The following is a 20,298-nucleotide window of genomic DNA, read 5'->3' as shown; positions in this document are numbered from 1 at the left end:
AAATAAAAGAGACCATGAAATCTCCTTGTTTTAACATTAGTTTATACGGGCTGGGGGGGAGAAATCCTGCCCCAAAAGTCTTCTTCTACAACACATGGGCAGTACCTAACCTAAAGGCAATCTGTTTCCCAGATGTAACACATAAATGACAAACCAAAATCTTTCAGGTGTATAATGCCTGTAAATCTCTGAAATCTTTCTCTTCTTCCCCTTTCTCCCTGACTCCAGTTCTTTTGTCTCCCTTTGTCTTCCTGTTATCTCTTTCAGCTGCATGTCACCATGGTTTTTTTCTTCTGTACCCTTCCCAGTCTCCAGGTTACTTTCCCCCCATCAACAGTTGCTAGATTTTCATTCCTCTTTGACAGGTTTATTTTCCTTTCCAGATTCACTTTCCCAGAAAGCACTTTCATCTTCATTTCCCCCTATCACCCACAGTTGACAGACTCCTGAAACACATTGTTCCAAGCAATATATCCTGCCCACAATGCAACAGCTCTGCAATAGTCTCTTACAACCTTATGTCTAAGTTCACACATTGTGTCTCTTGAACACCAGCTTCTGGCATGCTCAAACAAGTGGTGTGCACTAGTTCGTAAGACAAAATCATAGCACAAAATAACGTCCAAGTCCTCCTTTTCTACCCTGTCATTGTTGCTTTCAGCCTCTATTATTAAGGTCACTTTAAAGCAGATGCTTAAAATATTGCTAAACAGAGCACTTGGTGGGAAGGGTGAAAATCAAGAATATATTTGATTGCTGCCAAGGCAAAATGCAGGTGCTCTGAATGATAAGTAGCATGTGGGTTTGGAGCTGCAGCCACTGAAAGTTTACACACCCTTAGAAGTGTTGTGACCTCTTTTGTGATGCTGCCAAGCCCTTTTTGGAAAGGTGGTAAACCTGCCCCAGCTCCTGCCTGCTCCTCCTGCCTCCAAGCCCAGGGATGGTGCCACCTGCATTTACGCATCATCGCTCATCATGACACTCTTCTGGCATGGAACAGATTATTTCAGGGTCTGACGATACTGAAATACTACAATACAATACAGACACACTGCAGCCAAAGCTCAACAAATAAACACACACATAGTTTCTAACAGCATTCAGCAGGATTTCCCTTAAAGCAGGCACTTGCTCAGACCATGTGCACAACCGTGCTAGGGCACAGGGCTCATCTGAGGGCAGCTGCCTTCTACAGATAGGGGCTGCTGGGAAAATCTGGATGAACAACTGTGTAGCGCAGGATATAATATTGCTCATGTTTCTGTATCACAGCTAATCTACACTCAGATATACTCACACAGTGCTCAGACCAGAATGTGACAGCCATTTAATGACTGCAGCCAAACCAGCTTCTAATGTTACAATTGCAATGGTGAATACAGGTTTTATTTTTATTTTGTTTCCTCATGAAGCATTAATCTCGGAAGTACACATGTGGGTGTTGAGAGGACTCTAATAGCTACTCACCTACTTTATTTTCTCAGGTACCCATTTTTTCATAGATGATGCACTTTTATACAATTGAAATGTACAAACTAAGAGTGTCTTCGGATTCAAGGACTGTACTTACACCCTCCTCCATTTCTCAGGACTTTGATGACAATGCCTCTTTTTTTTTTTTAACTTAGTCTAAACTTAATGGATGTTGAGATAAACTTCATGATCCTGGTGGCAAAAGATGCCTATTCTCAAGAAGAAATTGAAGAAAGAGAAAATGTAATGGCTTTGAGTAAGGATTATATGAAAGGAGAGGCTGCAATCTTTTTATTACAGCACAGGAGACAGTGTTAGAGAGGGTTGGTTTTTTTACAGATGTCTTGTTCTTCCATTCAGAATATGACACAGACCAACCAAATCACAGGTGTATGTAGGTCAGCAGTTTGCTCACCCTCTGACCTCAGTTTTCCTACCTGTTTTTCTATAGGCATTTTTCATTTCTTTTATACAGCTCCAGCTTTCTTTCCTCAGCTTTTCTCTCATCAGTTACATCCACAGCATAGAAACGTGTGCCTTAGCGATGCCAGAACTTCTGTGCAAGTGCTTTATAAAAAGACCCATTTCAAGCACTACCTTTTTATTTTTTTCCTGCAATACTTGTTAGGCTGCCTTGGGTACCTACCAAAGTGACAAACATGCAAAGGAAATGTTTATGAATTGTAAAGCTCCTGCTTTGCTTGCCTAATAGCAAATCATCCCTGCTAAGAGTTATTTGTCTGCATCTCTACAGATAATTATGGCATGAAAAGTTTTCTTTGGCTTCCGCTCCCAGTTGCGTCCAAAAAGCACTGATTTCAAGCTAGTGAGGTGTCACTTGTCCACTGTACTGAGGACAAGAACAAAACATCTTCATTAGCATCAGCAGGTAGCAAACATCAAGTAGGAATCATCCCCTATGGGGTAAACACCATTTAATTCACTTCCTGCTATTTTGGCACTTATTAAAAAATTTAAATATATCTCCTGACAGAACAAAGAAATACAACTTATAATGAGAGTTTGATTTAAAACTGTGGACAAGTAGCTCCTGTGAACATTGTACAAACACCAGTGTTACAAAACAAGCATGACACCTACAGAACCCATAGAGATGAGGGGCTGCTCGTGCTCCTGGCTTGCTCTCAGAGCCCATTTTTTAATTGAATGGACAGTGGTTCAGGGCCATATTCTGGGAACATTTAGCAACTAGCAAGAGGCCTCATTTACGACCAAGTGAAGAATGACACATGCAACTGAAAGCATGAGGCCAACCACAATAATCAGATGACAACAGCCAAGGGAGAACTGGCTAGCCAGCTGAGAATGATGCCTTGGCTCTTTCAAACTTGCTACGGGCCTTCTAACGCAGAGATCTTCAGAACTTCATAACTGAACTGGGGCTGATGCGGAGTAACCAGAGCTGCTTCCTGCTCTGAAACAGCTCAAAACTGAGTCCACATCCCTGTGAGAGGCATCTGGCAGCATTACGGTGCCTGGCTTGCTATTACCATAAAGGAATATAAGCATAGTAATGTCATCTAAGACACTGTCTTTCTATCTTTGGAGTTCCTTTTTCTGGTGTTTTCCCAAAAGATGGTCCTGCCACAGTCCACTTGCAGGTAGGAAAAATAACACTGTGGTTATGGCCTGAAGTCAATGCATTGTGTCAGAGAGGGCACAGCTGCTGCTTCTGCCAAAACCCCAACCCCTTTTAGCTTCCTAGGGTGCTAATTTAACACACCTCTGTTTATCTGATGGGGAAGGGCAAAGGTCATCACAGGATGAGGAGGCTGCCATGTCTTAAAGACAAGGAGCTTTTTATCTGTGGTCCAGATGGGGTCAGTGTTCAACTGAGTTAAGAAAAAAGCAATAGTGACCAAAGCAAATTTTCAGCTATGAGACAGGTTCTCACAGTGGATTTTTAACCAGAAGAAAGTCCTGCTAGTATCAAAGTCCTCACTTCTTTTGGACTGCAGATCTACGAAAAGGATCCAGAAAACATCTCTCAGTGCCCCTATGTTTATTGGATAGAAACCTGTTTAAATAGCATCAAGTGACTGAAGCAAAACAATACAGTCCAGGAAAGACTGTCAGGCATAGCTGTATGTTCCCTGATATTTTTCAAGCATTTTTTTCTGTTGCATTTATTTCCTTCCTTTTTAGTGAAAACTAAAAGCTGGTCGAAATTCAAAGAATGCTCATTGAAAAGCAGTGTTTTCCACAAGACATCAAATCTTTATTAACATCCAACCTCACTCCTCTGCTGCACTAATTTGTCAAATATCCATTAAAACCCACAGAGACTTTCTTTGCTACACACTGAAGCCAAGACTGACAAGCCTACAATTACAGAGGCTGTGTAGAGGCAGAGAGCAAGCTGCAGGTGCACAGCTTTGTCCTGTATTGCTTGTGAGATTTGAAAGAGATTAATAAGGTAAGTAGAGGAGCAAATATTTAGAAAGACGGTGACTGAAGAAAAAGGTGAATTCGATGCACTTGCAGCCGAAACGTGGCTCTGCAGAGCCCAAATATAGGGCTGGGATAGGAATAGAAGGGAAGGAAGGTGAACAGGAAATGTTTTGGCCTTGTAGAGTCAGGGAAAAATTATAAGGAGGAGGAAAGGATGATGTGATCTGATCTGTGGAGAGAAAGAATCATTGCTTCTGGGTTTGGACTTTCAAGAGTGCTCCCTTTATCTTGATCCCTTTTGAGAGAAAGAAAGAGCAGCTGTGCCCTGTATGTGGAGGAGACACATGGGGGCAGACAAAATTTTGCCTAGTCAGCAAGATGGAAGGAAAACCCAACTTCACTTTGTGCACAAAAGCACACAAGGGTCTGCTTTTAAGCAAGGGTGAAAGTGGAGATTTGAAAGGAAAAAATTATCCTGGAAAGAATTTCTTTTCCACAGGCTTTGCGCAGGGTTTTGCTGCTGAAGAGATTCTGATAGCAATACAGACCAGGCAAATGGATCTGGGGTCTCAGCAGGATTCCCCAACCCAAGAAGCCAGATGGAGAAGTGCTCTCAGGACCACGGAGGATCTGCTGCACACACTGTACTGCTCGTGAGCGGCACATTGCTCTCATCTAGCTGATGAGTTAAGGGAATATAACACTATTTCCCTCTGTCCCCAAAGCCTAATACCTCAGAACACTGTGCATTCACTGTGCATCCTACTAAGATCTCCACGTCTTGTCCACCAGCCAACCCAGATCTCATCTCTGCCACCACTGGCATAGCAGGAGGTATCCTATAAGGATCCTATATTCCATCAGACTGAGCTAGAAGTGACAAAGATTTCAGAAACCATAAAACCCAGCTGTGGTCAGGTAAGTAGGAAAACAAGTACCTATGTAAGCAAGGGATTATTTAAAAAAGAAACCAAAAAAAAACCACAACCAACACCCTCCTCCCCCTCAAACTGTGGTGCTTGCATTTATTAGTTACCGGTAACTGAAACAGGATGCTACTTTTCACTAGCATCCTGTAAACGAACTTAAAGAGTGGTACTCTCTGCTAGGAGGAAACAGCTATTGTCTCTCCTGCCCCACCTCCAGCTCACTCTAGCTATAGGTCCTGTGTCCTCGTTCTGCTGACTGACAGCAGCAGTCTGTTGTGTATCCCAGTGCTATCAGCTGGCTTTTCTAGACAATAATTTCCAAATCTACATGTCTGCTTAGACTACAATGCCTTGTACATTCAATTATTCTCCCGACTCTTACCAAGAGCAACATGTTTCTAAATTATTATAAACTTACCAAAATGCAATTTTATTACTGATTCATGTTGCCTCTGCTCTTTCTCCAAATTTAGCTTGAATAATGCTTTCTAATCTACCACTACATAAAACAAACTGAAGAACTTTGCTATTATTTCCATGCGCCTGTGGACTCAAATGCAGCCATCTGTGCAACTTCAGGCTCTGCTTCCGAGCCAAGAATTGTTATTTACATACATCTGTCCTTGGTCCTCTCTGGAGGAACATATTTGTACAAGTGCTTTTGAGTACATTTCTTGGTCTGTGAGACTCCCTCCACCTGTGCAATCAGTTATCTCAGACAGCAGTCATCAGGGCTTCTGAAGAACGGACACTTGGGAACACCTGCTTTTCAGTTACACAATCAAGTAACTATATCCACTTTTCCTTGTTTTCTTTTTCATACTGCAAAATTTCACATTTGCCTTGACTTCCCTTTACTTTGTTTCCTAGCTTTAATATGAACCTTTCTCTTTCACCTCCCCTGACTGATCTCTTCATTCTAGCAATTCCCATTGTCCATATGAAGTGTGCCAGATCTAACGTTCTCACATACAGGTCACCAACACAAATAGATCTTCTAGGTCTCACTTTTCGCAGTACGTTTCAAGGACTGGCAACACATACTATTGTTAAAGGAGGTGCAGCAGGGTGAGAGTGGATTAAAGCTTTTGGCATCTGGTGAAACAGGAGCAGAATTTTCAGGCCACCAAATGAGTACATAGATTGTGTCTGTACTGAAGTAAGAGGAAATTAGTTTAAAATATAGACATTTAAATGTCTTTCGGCCTGGGTAAGTGGACCTGCAACAGAAATCTTCAGGAAGGGATAAATCTTGCAAGAAATGGTCTAAACAAAGGTGCAGAATACCTGAGGTACTGCTGATGACATGGAAACCCCTTATACTCAATTAGCTACTTCTGCTTCAAACCCAGCCTGGGCTCAGTCCCATCTAATCCTGTTTGTTCCCAAACAGCAGCTGTTACGAACAATTTTTGGCTTACATTTGCAGAACCTGTTGTCATCCATGAGAGTTTATGTGGGTAAGGATGTCAGAATAAGCACAACTTCCCTTTCCCATGGGTATATGAGATTGTATATTTAGTTTTAAGCGTTTTTTCCTACTGGTCTTAAATACATCAGCCCAGAATCCTATACTCAGGTGTATCCAGTGGGACTTCTGACCACAAACGCTGATTTCTGGGATGGTGTGGGGCTCAGAAGGCCACTGATGTAGAGTCTCCATGAGGCCCAAAGTGCAGGCGTTTATTATTTTTTTTTTCAGGTTATTTTTAGCAGATAGAACAGTTTTAGTGTTGTAGTAAGGTGCTGGAGGGTTTGTAGCAGTTACAAGGCAACAATTCTTCTTTCACCTTTCTAATGAATTGAAATTTTAGCTCTGCCTGTCAGTTGAGATTTCTGCATCATTCCATTCAAAAGCTCAGCTGATTCAGCTGACTGATTTAGATGGCTAGGCAAGTAAAAACCCAGCACACTGGCATATTTCTCATCAGCCAGAGGGCGTTTTCTGGACAGCAGCTATGGTTTAAATTCCAGTAGCTCCCAGTTTCCCTTGAACACAAATCCATTCTTATCCCTTCCATTTTTGTTTATGGTCTGCTGTGCCTAGACCCTTAACAAGCACCTAGAGTACTGAAGGTGACAGCTCAGTTAGCATCACTTGGCTTTTCATTTGTGCTCACCAAATCATTCATATTACTCTGTCTCAGGGCTATAATTCACTCCTTGAAGAACTCTGCAGTTTAACTTCAGCCGAGAAGTTCAATGATGTGAGAGTTCATCAGGAGCTTTCCTATAAAACTATCTGCTCAAAGAACTTTTGATGGAGATGAGGCACACTGAGTGAACCCTTGTTGGCAGGGAGAAAGCTTCTCTAATTCAAGACAGAATTTCTGATTGTCGTGGTTTAAACCCAGTCAGGTAACTCGTTTACTCACCCCCCCCCCTTCCTTCCCTCCCCCTACTCCCGGAGGGACGGAGAGGAGAATCGAAAAGAATGCAACTCCCACGGGTTGAGATAAGAACAGTTTAGTAACTAAGGTATAACACAGATCACTACTGCTACCACCAATGATAATAATGATAAAGGAAATAACAAGGGAAGAGAATACAACACCTCAGCACCAGCTGACCGATAACTCGGCCCCCAAGCCCGACCAAGCACCGACAGATACCTCCTCCAGCCCTGCAGTCTCCCAGCCCTTCCGGCTAACTCCCAGTTACATCCTGGGCATGACGTGCTGTGGTATGGAATACCTCTTTGGTCAGTTTGGGTCAGGTGTCCTGTCTCTGCTTCCTCCTGGCTTCCCCTCCCCCCTGGCAGAGCATGAGGCTCACAAAGTCCTTGGCCAAACCAAAACATCCTTTTCATCAGCTCTGTTCTCAGGCCGAAAGTCAAAACACAGCACTGCATCAGCTACCAAGAAGGGGAAAAATGACTGCTACTGCTGAACCCAGGACATTATCCACCCCTTATTCCATACCATTCACGTCATGCTCAGATCCCACATTTTCAATATACCATCACTCTTATCTTAGTGCATGGACCAGTCCCTATAAAGCTGCTGTGTCCATCTGGTCCATGATGTCAGGCTCCATCTCTTGTAACAGTCTTCCAGAGCAGGAGAGACTGTGCGCAGTGTTCACACTCGTGAATAACCTGGGCAATAGTGTCCATTGCTAAGTCCACCCCTTGATCATAAGTCCATCTCTATGTTGCATCTCTGCTCTGATGGCCTGAAGTGCCATGGGCCCACCAGGCTTAAAATAATTCACTGTCCCCTTTAGCAGTTTCTGCAGCTTGTTGCTGGGGACTCCATACAGCTGCCTTCCATCTCCAACGCTTCCAAAGCACTGGAGGGGCCCAGTGGACTAGAAACTTGCCCATACTGTCCCACACACCCTGCCACTCATGACTCTCCAGCCTTGGGGAAAATCTCTTGGTCCCCCTATATTGTTGTCTAACCCCAGACAAGACCCAAACCTGACTCTGCTTAACTTCTGAGATCAGACAAAATGGTTGTGGGTAGAACACAGTCTGTGTGTGTGCCAACATGCTGATCCCCATCACAATCAGCCGGCAGGTCCCAAGGGTACCCAAAGGCCATTCAAAACCTGCAGAACTCTCAGAGGATGCTGCTGTACTTGTCACTGGGGCTGGTGTAGCTGCTGTGCTTGCCGGCTCTCCCACCACCAGCTTCTCTTTTCCTGAGTCCAGCTCTTCCTCCTCTGCCTTGCTGGGAAATGCTGCGTGGTCTCCTGCATCCTCTTGGGGCTCGGCGGGTGGCTTCCGGGAAATGCTCTCGGCCGTCGCGGGGCTGGGCTCCTCCGCGGGGCTCGGCTCTTCCGCGGAGCTGGGCTCTTCCGCGGGGCTCGGCTCCTCCGCCGCCTTCTCCCGCTGCTCGGCAGCCGCTTCCTTCCTCTCCTCGACCGCCCCGACCTCCTCCACCGGCAGCCGTCCGCTCGCGGCCTCCGGCCCCGCTCCCGCCGCCGCTTGGTCCCCGGGGCCGCTCTCCTGAGCCACTTCGGCTGCCGCCGACTCCCGGGGCCGCTCCCCCTCGGCTCCCCGCAGCCTCACGAAGATGGAGAGTAGGGCGAGGGCCAGGACGGTGAAGAGCAGCCGGACGGCCAGGTACAAGTCCACGGCCACGTCCGTCCCGCCCTGCTGCTGGAGCCCGCCCGTATTACAAGCCATTGCCATAAAGCACAGTGAGACAAGAACCTTAGCCCAAGCCCCACACTTGATAAACACTAACACAGCAAATACCGGCTCTACGTAAGTTACAACGGTCTGAAGCTGTGAGATCAACAAGAACAACTCTGAGAGCCAATAAATCAGTATTGTGACGAATGACTATTAATCCAGTCAGATCTGTCGTTATCTCAACCCTTCGTGCCCCACGTTGGGCACCAAAAAGAACTGTCGTGGTTTAAACCCAGTCAGGTAACTCGTTCACTCACCCCCCCCCCCTTCTTTCCCTCCCCCTACTCCCGGAGGGACGGAGAGGAGAATCGAAAAGAATGCAACTCCCACGGGTTGAGATAAGAACAGTTTAGTAACTAAGGTATAACACAAATCACTGCTGCTACCACCAATGATAATAATGATAAAGGAAATAACAAGGGAAGAGAATACAACACCTCAGCACCCGCTGACCGATAACTCGGCCCCCAAGCCCGACCAAGCTCCGACCGATACCTCCTCCAACCCTGCAGTCTCCCAGCCCTTCCGGCTAACTCCCAGTTACATCCTGGGCATGACGTGCTGTGGTATGGAATACCTCTTTGGTCAGTTTGGGTCAGGTGTCCTGTCTCTGCTTCCTCCTGGCTTCCCCTCCCCCCTGGCAGAGCATGAGGCTCACAAAGTCCTTGGCCAAACCAAAACATCTCTATCAGCTCTGTTCCCAGGCCTAAAGTCAAAACACAGCACTGCATCAGCTACCAAGAAGGGGAAAAATGACTGCTACTGCTGAACCCAGGACACTGATTTAAGATGAGAAGGAAGCAGGTTTTAGTTCTTTCTGTTCTTGGTTCAGAAAAAGGATTTCAGCCTCAGCTTGCCCTATTCAAGGTGAAACGAACCCACTGAAAGGTTACATGGAAAACAGACTTTATAACCTCTCTGGGGAGGGGTTTTATCAGTGCCTATAAACTATTCTTAACTGGAAAACCAGGGAAAACAGATTAGAAAACTCTAGAGAAACTGTTACTGTACTTCAGTGGGATGCAAGACAGTTACTCATGTCCCAGCTCTGCATGCAAAGCAAGTAACTTGACCAGATTTTATTTTTTTATTTTTTTACCCTTTTCTGCTTCTTAAAAAACTTGCTCTATGTGGCTCTGAAACACATCAAATTGATTAAGATTATGTAAATTCAAGATGATTTCAACTTGGACAGCACACACGCCCAAGCTGTCCTAGTAGGTATCGTATATATGATTTGATATTTTGTACCTGAGCTCTTGGCTGTTTACCAATGACAGTAAATGAATTGCTGGAGAAAGACAGCTCAAGTCCAACAGCTGACTGCACTGCTGTTACCTTTCATCTCTTGATTTTTCCCATTTTACACTGTTAGGTTTTAGAATAAAATGATTCATAAGTCCTGGTCATCAAGGAGACACCTTAGCTGGTACTCAGCAGAAGGGTTTCATGTGTCATCATTCCTCCTTCTGAGTCAGCAGCACTGTTGGCCACTGGAACAAACCCCTAACAGCATCTCCTCTTAGCCTATATGACAAGTCATACTCTGACTTTCATAATGGCTGCATACATTACATGATTCATAACTCCCATCAGCCCTGAAATTTCCAGCAGCCTTGCTTAAAAGCTGGCATTTACCTTTGCTGTTAGCTCTCTTCTTCCATCTTATGTAATAATTTGACAGGACTTACGTTTTACTTAAGGTCTAAACTCTTTTTTTCACCCTCATCTCAAACCTGGGCAAATGTCCTTTGCATCAGGATATTACTGCATTGGGACTGTGAATTTCCTGCATCAGAAAAATGAAAAGTGTCCAATTTGCATTGAACATGCCATAGTTCTTATGCAGAGAATACTTCACTAGCTGGCTAGCTAGAGAAAAAAAAAAACAAACCATCACTTTTAAAAGAAATGCTTCCATATATATCAAATTAATTGAACAACAAGATAAACATCAATATTGTTTGTGTTCACTCTAATATGAACAGCTGCAAATAATTCACTTGTTAAAACAGCATGAAAGTACAGGTAAGAGAAAGAGAAGAGAGATTGTAATATGTGAAACTGGTTAATACTTTTCTCAGATCCTGACAGATGAAGAGCAAAACTCTGCCTATATTTAGAATCATAGGTTAGGGCTGTAAAGGACCTTAAGATCATCAAGTTCCAACCCCCCTGCCATGGGCAGGGACATCTCACACTAAACCATATCACCCAAGGCCTCGTCCAACCTGGCCTTGAACACTGCCAGGGATGGAGCATTCACAACCTCCCTGGGCAACCCATTCCAGTGCCTCACCACTCTAACAGGAAAGAACTTCCTCCTTGTATCCAATCTAAACTTCCCCTGTTTAAGTTTGAACCCGTTGCCCCTTGACCTATCACTACAGTCCCTAATGAAGAGTCCCTCCCCAGCATCCCTATAGGCCCCCTTCAGATACTGGAAGGCTGCTATGAGGTCTCCACGCAGCCTTCTCTTCTCCAGGCTGAACAGCCCCAACTTTCTCAGCCTGTCTTCATACAGGAGGTGCTCCAGTCCCCTGATCAGACTCATGGCCCTTCTCTGGACTTGTTCCAACAGTTCACACAGTATCACAGTATCACAGTATGCTAGAGATTGGAAGGGACCTCGAAAGATCATCTAGTCCAATCCCCCTGCCGGAGCAGGAACACCTAAATAATGTTACACAGGAATGTGTCCAGGCAGGTTTTGAATGTCTCCAGGGAAGGAGACTCCACAACCTCCCTGGGCAGCCTGTTCCAGTGTTCCGTCACCCTCACTGAGAAGAAGTTTCTTCTCAAGTTTAAGTGGAACCTCTTGTGTTCCAGTTTGTACCCATTACCCCTTGTCCTATCATTGTTTGCCACTGAGTAGAGCCTGGCTCCATCCTCGTGACACTCCCCCTTTATATATTTATAGACACTTATAAGGTCACCCCTCAGTCTCCTCTTCTCCAAACTATAGAGACCCAGCTCCCTCAGTCTTTCCTCATAAGGGAGATGCTCCACTCCCTTAATCATCTTCGTTGCCCTGCGCTGGACTCTCTCCAGCAGGTCCCTGTCCTTCTTGAACTGAGGGGCCCAGAACTGGACACAATATTCCAGATGGGGTCTCACCAGGGCAGAGTAGAGGGGAAGGAGGACCTCTCTCGACCTACTAACCACCCCCCTTCTAATACACCCCAGGATGCCATTGGCCTTCTTGGCCACAAGGGCACAGTGTTGGCTCATGGTCATCCTGTCGTCCACTAGGACCCCCAGGTCCCTCTCCCCTACACTGCTCTCTAACAGGTCGTTCCCCAACCTATACTGGAACCTGGGGTTGTTCCTGCCCAGATGCAGGACTCTACACTTTCCCTTGTTATATTTCATCAAGTTACTCCCTGCCCAACTCTCCAGCCTGTCCAGGTCTCGCTGGATGGCAGCACAGCCTTCTGGCGTGTCAGCCACTCCTCCCAGCTTAGCGTCATCAGCAAACTTGCTGATAGTACACTCAATTCCCTCATCTAAATCGTTGATGAATATATTAAATAATACCGGTCCCAGTACTGACCCTTGAGGCACTCCACTAGTTACAGGCCTCCAATTAGACTCCACCCCATAGACTACAACTCTCTGGCTTCTCTCCTTCAGCCAGTTCACAGTCCACCTCACTACCTGATCATCCAGTCCACACTTCCTCATTTTAGCCGTGAGGATGCTGTGGGAGACTGTGTCAAATGCTTTGCTGAAGTCAAGGTAGACCACATCCACCGCTCTGCCATCATCCATCCACCGTGTTATTTCCTCATAAAAGGCTAAAAGATTGGTCAAACATGATTTCCCCCTGGTGAAGTCATGTTGACTGCCCCTCATAACCTTCTTATCCTTGATATGCCTTAAGATGGTACCAAGGATAAGGTGTTCCATCACTTTCCCAGGGATGGAGGTGAGGCTGACCGGTCTATAGTTACCCGGGTCCTCCTTCTTGCCCTTTTTGAAGACTGGAGTGACATTTGCTTTCCTCCAGTCCTCAGGCACCTCTCCCGTTTCCCAAGACTTGGTAAAGATGATGGAGAGTGGTCTAGCAATGACTTCCGCCAGTTCCCTCAGCACCCGCGGGTGCATCCCATCTGGACCCATGGATTTCTGGATGTCCAGATTGCTCAACTGGTCTCTAACCCATTCCTCATCGACTAAGGCAAACCGCTTCGTCGACCTGACTTCATCTAAGGTCTCAGGGGTACAGGGCTCTTCAGGACTGCCTGCAGCAGAGTAGACAGAGACAAAGAAGGCATTCAGTAACTCTGCCATCTCTGTATCTTCTGTCACCAGGGCACCCATCCCGTTCATCAGTGGGCCTACATTGCCTCTGGTGTTAGTTTTGTCTGCCATGTATTTGAAAAAGCTCTTTTTGCTGTCCTTGACCCTTCTTGCCAGGTTTAATTCTAAGGATGTCTTAGTCCTCCTAGCTGCCTTCCTACATCCTCTAGCAGCAGCCTTATATTCCTCCCAAGTGGCCAGCCCCTCCTTCCATGACCTGTAAACTCTCCTCTTCCACCTGAGCATACCCAGCAATTCCCTATTTAGCCACGCAGGTCTCTTGGCCCTCTTCCTTGACTTCCTATGTGTCGGGATGCTCCGATCTTGAGCACGGAAAAAGCAGTCCTTGAATGTCAACCAACTATCTTGGGCCCCTTTACCTTCAAGCAGCCTTGCCCATGGGATTTCCCCTAGCAATTGCTTGAAAAGGCCAAAGTTTGCCCTGCTAAAGTCCAGGGTTGCAATTCTACTTGGTATTCTACTAGTCCTACCACACAAGATCCTGAACTCCACCATCTCGAGGTCGCTGCAACCAAGGCAGCCCTCAACCCTTACTGCTTCAACCAGACCCTCCTTGTTAGTGAGGATGAGATCCAGCAGCGCTCCTCTCCTGGTCGGCTCATCCACCATTTGCAGGAGGAAGTTATCATCCATACACTGGAGGAACCTCCTGGACCGCGGCTGGGTTGCCGAGTGGTCCTTCCAGCAAACATCAGGGAAGTTAAAATCCCCCACGACGACCACGGCCTGTGACTGTGAGGCCGCTCTCAGCTGCCTGTAGAAGGCCTCGTCAACTTCCTCACCCTGATCTGGTGGTCTGTAACAGACACCCACAACAGTATCCCCCCTGCCAGCCTGCCCCTTAATTCTCACCCACAGACTCTCATCTCGCTTGTCATCTGTCCCTGGACAGAACTCGGTGCATTGTAGTTCCTCCCGCACATAAAGAGCAACCCCACCACCCCTCCTGGCCGGCCTGTCTTTCTGAAAAGGACATAGCCCTCCATGACTATATTCCAGTCATGTGAGCTGTCCCACCACGTCTCTGTAATTGCCACCAGATCATAGTCTCCTGACTTAACACAGGTTTCCAACTCCTCCTGCTTATTTCCCATGCTGCGCGCATTGGTGTACAGGCATTCCAGGGAGCGAGCTGAGCACACCGATTTCACCCTAGGATTGTAGGAGGCCTCCCAGTCTTCATTAATTCTGGAGCGCTGCCCCACTGGGGCAAGCCCAGCTACAACCCCATCCCCCTTCGAATCTAGTTTAAAGCTCTCCAAATGAGCCCTGCTAATTCGTTCCATGTCCTTTTTATGTTGAGGACACCAGAACTGCACACAATACTCCAGGTGAGGTCTCACAAGAGCAGAGTAAAGGGGCAGGATCACCTCCTTCAACCTGCTGGTCACCCTCCTTTTGATGCAGCCCAGGATACGGTTGGCTTTCTGGGCTGTGAGCACACACTGAATGCGGCTCATGTTCATTTTCTCATCGACCAACACCCCCAAGTCCTTCTCAGTAGGGCTGCTCTGAATCTCTTCTCTGCCCAACCTGTAGCTGTGCCTGGGATTGCTCCGACCCAGGTGTAGGACCTTGCACTTGGCATGGTTAAACTTCATGAGGTTGGCATCAGCCCACCTCACAAGCGTGTCGAGGTCCCTCTGGATGGCATTCCTTCCCTCCAGCGTATCAACCGAACCACACAGCTTGGTGTCATTGGCAAACTTGCTGAGGGCGGACTCAATCCCACTGTCCATGTCAGCCACAGAGGTGTTGAACAAGACCAGTCCCAACACTAATCCCTGAGGGACACCACTTGTTACTGGTCTCCAGCTGGACATTGAGCCATTGACCACAACTATTTGTGTGTGGCCATCCAGCCAGTTCTTTATCCACCGAGTGGTCCATCCATCAAATTGATGTCTCTCCAATTTAGAGACAAGGATGTCGTTTGGGACAGTGTCGAATGCTTTACACAAGTCCAGGTAGATGACATCAACTGCTCTACCCTTGTCCATCAGTTCTGTAGCCCCATCATAGAAGGCCACCAAATTGGTCAGGCAGGATTTCCCCTTAGTGAAGCCATGCTGGCTGTCACCAAGCACCTTGTTGTTTTTCATGTGCCTTAGCATGCCTTCCAGGAGAATCTGCTCCAAGATTTTGCCAGGCACAGAGGTGAGACTGACTGGTCTGTAATTCCCTGGGTCATCCATTTTCCCCTTCCTGAAAATGGGGGTTATATTTCCCTTTTTCCAGTCATCAGAAACTTCACCTGACTGCCATGATTTTTCAACTATGATGGACAGTGACTTAGCAACTTCATTTGCCAGCTCCTTCAGGACCCACAGATGGATTTCATCAGGACCCACGGACTTGCGGACGTTCAGATTTTTAAGATGGTCTCGAACCAGATCCTCTCCTACAGTGGGCCTAGGGTCTTCATTCTCACAGTCCCTGCATCTGCCTTCCAAGACTTGGGTGGTGTGGTCAGAGCATTTGCCAGTGAAGACCGAGGCAAAGAAGTCATTCAGAACCTCAGTTTTCTCCAAATCCAGGGTAGCCAGCTCTCCTGATAGCTTCTGGAGGGGGCCTACGTTGTTCCAAGTCTGTCTTTTATTTGCTGCATACCTATAGAATCCCTTCCTGTTATCCTTAACATCCCTAGCCAAGTTTAATTCTAACTGGGCCTTAGCTTTCCTAACCTGGTCCCTAGCTTCCCAGACAACATCCCTGTGCTTTTCCCAGGCTGCCTGTCCTTGCTTCCACCTTTTATAAGCCTCTTTTTTCATTTTCATTTGAATTTTCTTCAGCAGCTCCTTATCCATCCAAGGAGGTCTCCTGGCCCTCCTGCTGCACTTCCTTCTGGTTGGGATGCAACACTCCTGAGCTTGTAGCAGGTGATCCTTGAATATCAACCAACAGTCTTGGGCCCCCCTGCCCTCTAGGGCTGTATCCCATGGAAGCTTCCTAAGCAGGTTCCTGAAGAGGCCAAAGTCTGCTCTTTTGAAGTCCAGGGCAGTGAGCTTGCTGCACGCTCTTCTCACTGTCCTGAGGATCTTAAACTCAACCATCTCATGATCACTGCAACCAAGGCTGCCCTGGAGAGTCGTATTTCCAACGAGCCCTTCCCTGTTGGTGAGCACGAGGTCAAGCATGGCACCTCTCCTTGTCGGCTCCTCTATTACTTGCAGAAGAAAGTTGCCTTCCACACAATCAAGGAACCTCCCGGATTGCTTGTGCCAGGCCGTACCGTCCTTCCAACAGATATCAGGGTGGTTGAAGTCCCCCATGAGAACAAGGGCCTGTGAGCGTGAGGCTGTTCCTATCTGTCTATGGAGTGCTTCATCCGCAGGTTCTCCTTGATCAGGCGGTCTGTAACAGATCCGCACAGTAATGTCTCCCATAGCTATATTCCCTTTAACCCTGACCCACAAACTCTCTGTGGACTGCTCACCTGTCCCCAGACAGAGCTCCATACTCTCCAGCCTATCCCTAACACAAAGGGCAACTCCCCCTCCCCACCTGCCAGGCCTGTCTTTTCTAAAGAGCCTGTAACCTTCCATTCCAACACTCCAGTCATAGGAGCCATCCCACCATGTTTCTGTGATGCCTATTGTATCATACCCCTGTAGACGTGCACACATCTCTAATTCCTCTTGTTTGTTCCCCATGCTACGGGTGTTTGTATAGAGGCATCTGAGCTGAGCTCCCGCTGAAGCCAGCTCATTAGCTGGAGCAGCTGGGATATCTCTACATTGCTCTGATCATTTATTATAGGTGCTGGCAACTGACTGGGTGTGTTGGGATGGGATGATGCCCCCATCAGAGTTAAATCTCTGAATTTTAAAGTAGTCCAGGATATAAAGACACTCAGATAATAAATTTTTAGGATGAAAGACACTTGGCTCATGATAGCTCAAGAGTCAAAGTATCTGAAGGTAGACTATAAACCAACACATAAAAAAACATGTAACTTTTTTTCTTTGACTAAGTAGCATAAAATTAACTTGCATAATGAACCAGCAGGTAGAAAGTGCAGATGTATTTGAAAGCTTAAACACTCACTGATTGCATTTATACTGCCAAAATCAGAAAAAGTATTTTCCTTATTCACATTACTTGTAAATTAATTAAATAATAAACTTTTTTTTTTCAGACTGTTGCTCCATTTCTATGTCTATTGAACCTCCAAGGTAAAACCCTTCACCAGGAATTGATTTAGAAGTCTAAAACTTTCTGAATGTAAGGAACTGGGAAAATGACATAAGCATCAGTCTCACAACTGAGGTCATCACATCAAGCAGAGTCCAAAACCCTGACAGCTCCTCAAACCATGGCATGCTGTAAAAAGCAGCATGGAGCAGCAAAGGACTGTCAAAACAGATACACATGCCCACAAAGAGGTTAATCCACATCAGGCCCTTCAGAAATTATTTAATTTGCTAGGAACTCTTCTGAAATTTGCACTAACTAAGCAGTGATCTGCACAGCACTGCCACAAGGTGTTTTCATTTGGAAAAAAAAAAGAAACTAAATTCCTTCTTCAACTGGGATTTTGTTCTAGTTGCCTACTTTGTCAACAAAAGATTTTTTTGTGGTTTTTAATTGTTTTGCAAGATATTCTGCTTTGTATTGCTGCAGGCTACAAGACTATGCCACCTTAGCAACTATACTTGATCACACCACTTAAATTGTCACACAAACCAGGCTCTACCACCCATAAAACCTGATCAGGCTGAAGAAACAATGCGACTACTGACTTTTTTCCCTCAAAAGAAGAAAGTAGATGCTTTGGCAGACACTGCATTGACTTCAAGAGGTAAATTTGCAGTTGACTTGTCTATATGTCAAGGTGCTTATTTTTTCAGTGTTGCAAAGAACTCCACAGAACTAAGTTAAACAGCATCAGAAATTTAAAATTCTTGCTTTCAAAGGCAAAGCACAGAAATACCTTTCATTGGGACCAGATACGAATACATCTAAAGAATCAGGTATAGCATTTCTTAACCTAATGATTTCTTACATGTTAAAATCTAATAATGTTGCTGAATCTCTCACATTTTTTTGTGAATTCCCAATTATGTTATTTAGGGCAGTACATTACCATGAATCCTCTATTTGCCCTTTGCCAATTTCCACAAAGCAAGACTGTTGGCAGTGAGAGAACTGAAATGGAATTTGAAGCACACCTAATTGAAAAGAAAACCAAAATAAACCAAAACAGAAAAAACTACAAGAGTAGAGAAAAGACATAATTTAAGACATCACAGTAACAGATTATTGGGGATAAAAATAAAAGATGGAAGCTAACAAGATATACAAACTGACCATTTGAGTCTGCAGCTTGTGTGTGTATTTCTATGGTGCTGCATGAGACATGCCTATGCAGGTCAAGAAATATTTAGAGTTCACACTGAACTAACAGTGCAACCACACACACATACAGAAGTATCACACAAAGTTATCCAGATGAAGACCGAAAATCCAAGTTTGAAGTCACTGCTGTCATGTTTGCCATGTGTAATGAAGACAGCAGTGTGGATCTCTGGATCACATCCCATTTCAAAGCACAGATACCTTGGCTGGATTAGTTCTAAACATTTTACATAGAATTCATCGGAATTGTCAAAATCAAGAAGAAACACTAGAACACATCGACTCTCTCAAAAAAAAAAGTCACTAGGCTCAAACCAGAATTAAACTCACTCAGAGCTTTTAAGGACTACTTAGATGTTTGTGACCAGTTGGTTATTAGACAATTCCCAGGCAGAAAACACACTATGCACAGCTCGGTGCTTCTACCTTTTATATATTTGTATTATTGAAGCAGAACTATGAAGGTTTTAAAAATATGCTAATGATATGGTCTGTAAGGCTGTGGTTTCTGTAATGAAATCCTTCCTTCTGTACAGGATGGCCAATGGAGAACAATTTATTATATATATCTTAAAGTACGGGTATAGCAATGAACAAATGAATGCAGCTGCTATTATTTATTTGTATGTCAAAGGCCTCAAAGTCAAGTCACCCAGGAAAAGCTGAAGTAGAAAGTAAGAGATGGAGGCAGGGCACAGAATTAGCTCAAATGGTACAAGGTCCCATCTTGCTTGAGAAACATGTCTGTGGGAATTTGCAGAGGTGGAAAAGGGCAAATTTCCCAGTGAACAAATCAGCAAGTAGAACAATGGTATTTTAGTTAAAAGCAGAGATGATTTTAAGGTTTTAATGAACACAGGTGAGGGGGCAACACGACAAGAAATATAATTAAAAGGTGGGTAATAAGCAAAGAATTTCTACATTCAAATGAAGACTCACAGGCACCTTTGTATAGTTCCAAATTACATGTGTTATCTTCAGATGAAGACCTGCACATCACTAAGGCCAGGTCTGCAGAAACTTCCATTCAACTTATCTACAAGCAGCTTAAAAAAAACCAAACATTTCTTTCTCCCCCATCCCACAGCACAACAGTAGAAACAGCAGAGATGACAGCACTTAGTCTCACAAGTTAATAGTTCACCTTAGGTAACAACGACTCCCTTCTCCTAAATTGTGCAGCAAAATTTACAAATTCAGAGAAAAACTAGAAACTAATTAAGGATGAAGAAAAGTTCCCTTACATGAAAAGTAAGGGAACGGAGACAAGAATACAAAGGCAATAGCGCATGGAAAAGGCAACAGCAAGCTTTTAACCATCGTTTTCCTTACTTGAAGATGATGCAGGATCTGAAAGCTGGCAAATTCAGGTGGCTTTATCAGATATTCTTCAGACAGCAGTTAGCTTATAAGTTTGCTGAAGACTTCCTCAACTTATTTATCTTTAGCATAATTAATGTTGATATTCAATACAAAAGTATTGATAAATACTTGAGAAAGTAAGTAATATGGGCTAATTCTCAATGCTTTTGGCCTCACACTAAGAATGTGCTACTGGGTATCAGAACTAAATATCCTTTATGGACACTAACTGAGCACATACAGGTGGTTTCTATCCTTCTCAGAATCACGCAACTCCAATCTACACAGGGCACTGAGAAA

Source organism: Pezoporus flaviventris, unplaced genomic scaffold (assembly GCF_033815535.1).
Source record: "Pezoporus flaviventris isolate CSIRO_AGI_PZ_B2104156 unplaced genomic scaffold, CSIRO_AGI_Pfla_v1 ptg000002l, whole genome shotgun sequence".
Taxonomy (NCBI): Eukaryota; Metazoa; Chordata; class Aves; order Psittaciformes; family Psittacidae; genus Pezoporus; species Pezoporus flaviventris.
This window is presented reverse-complemented; position numbering follows the sequence as displayed.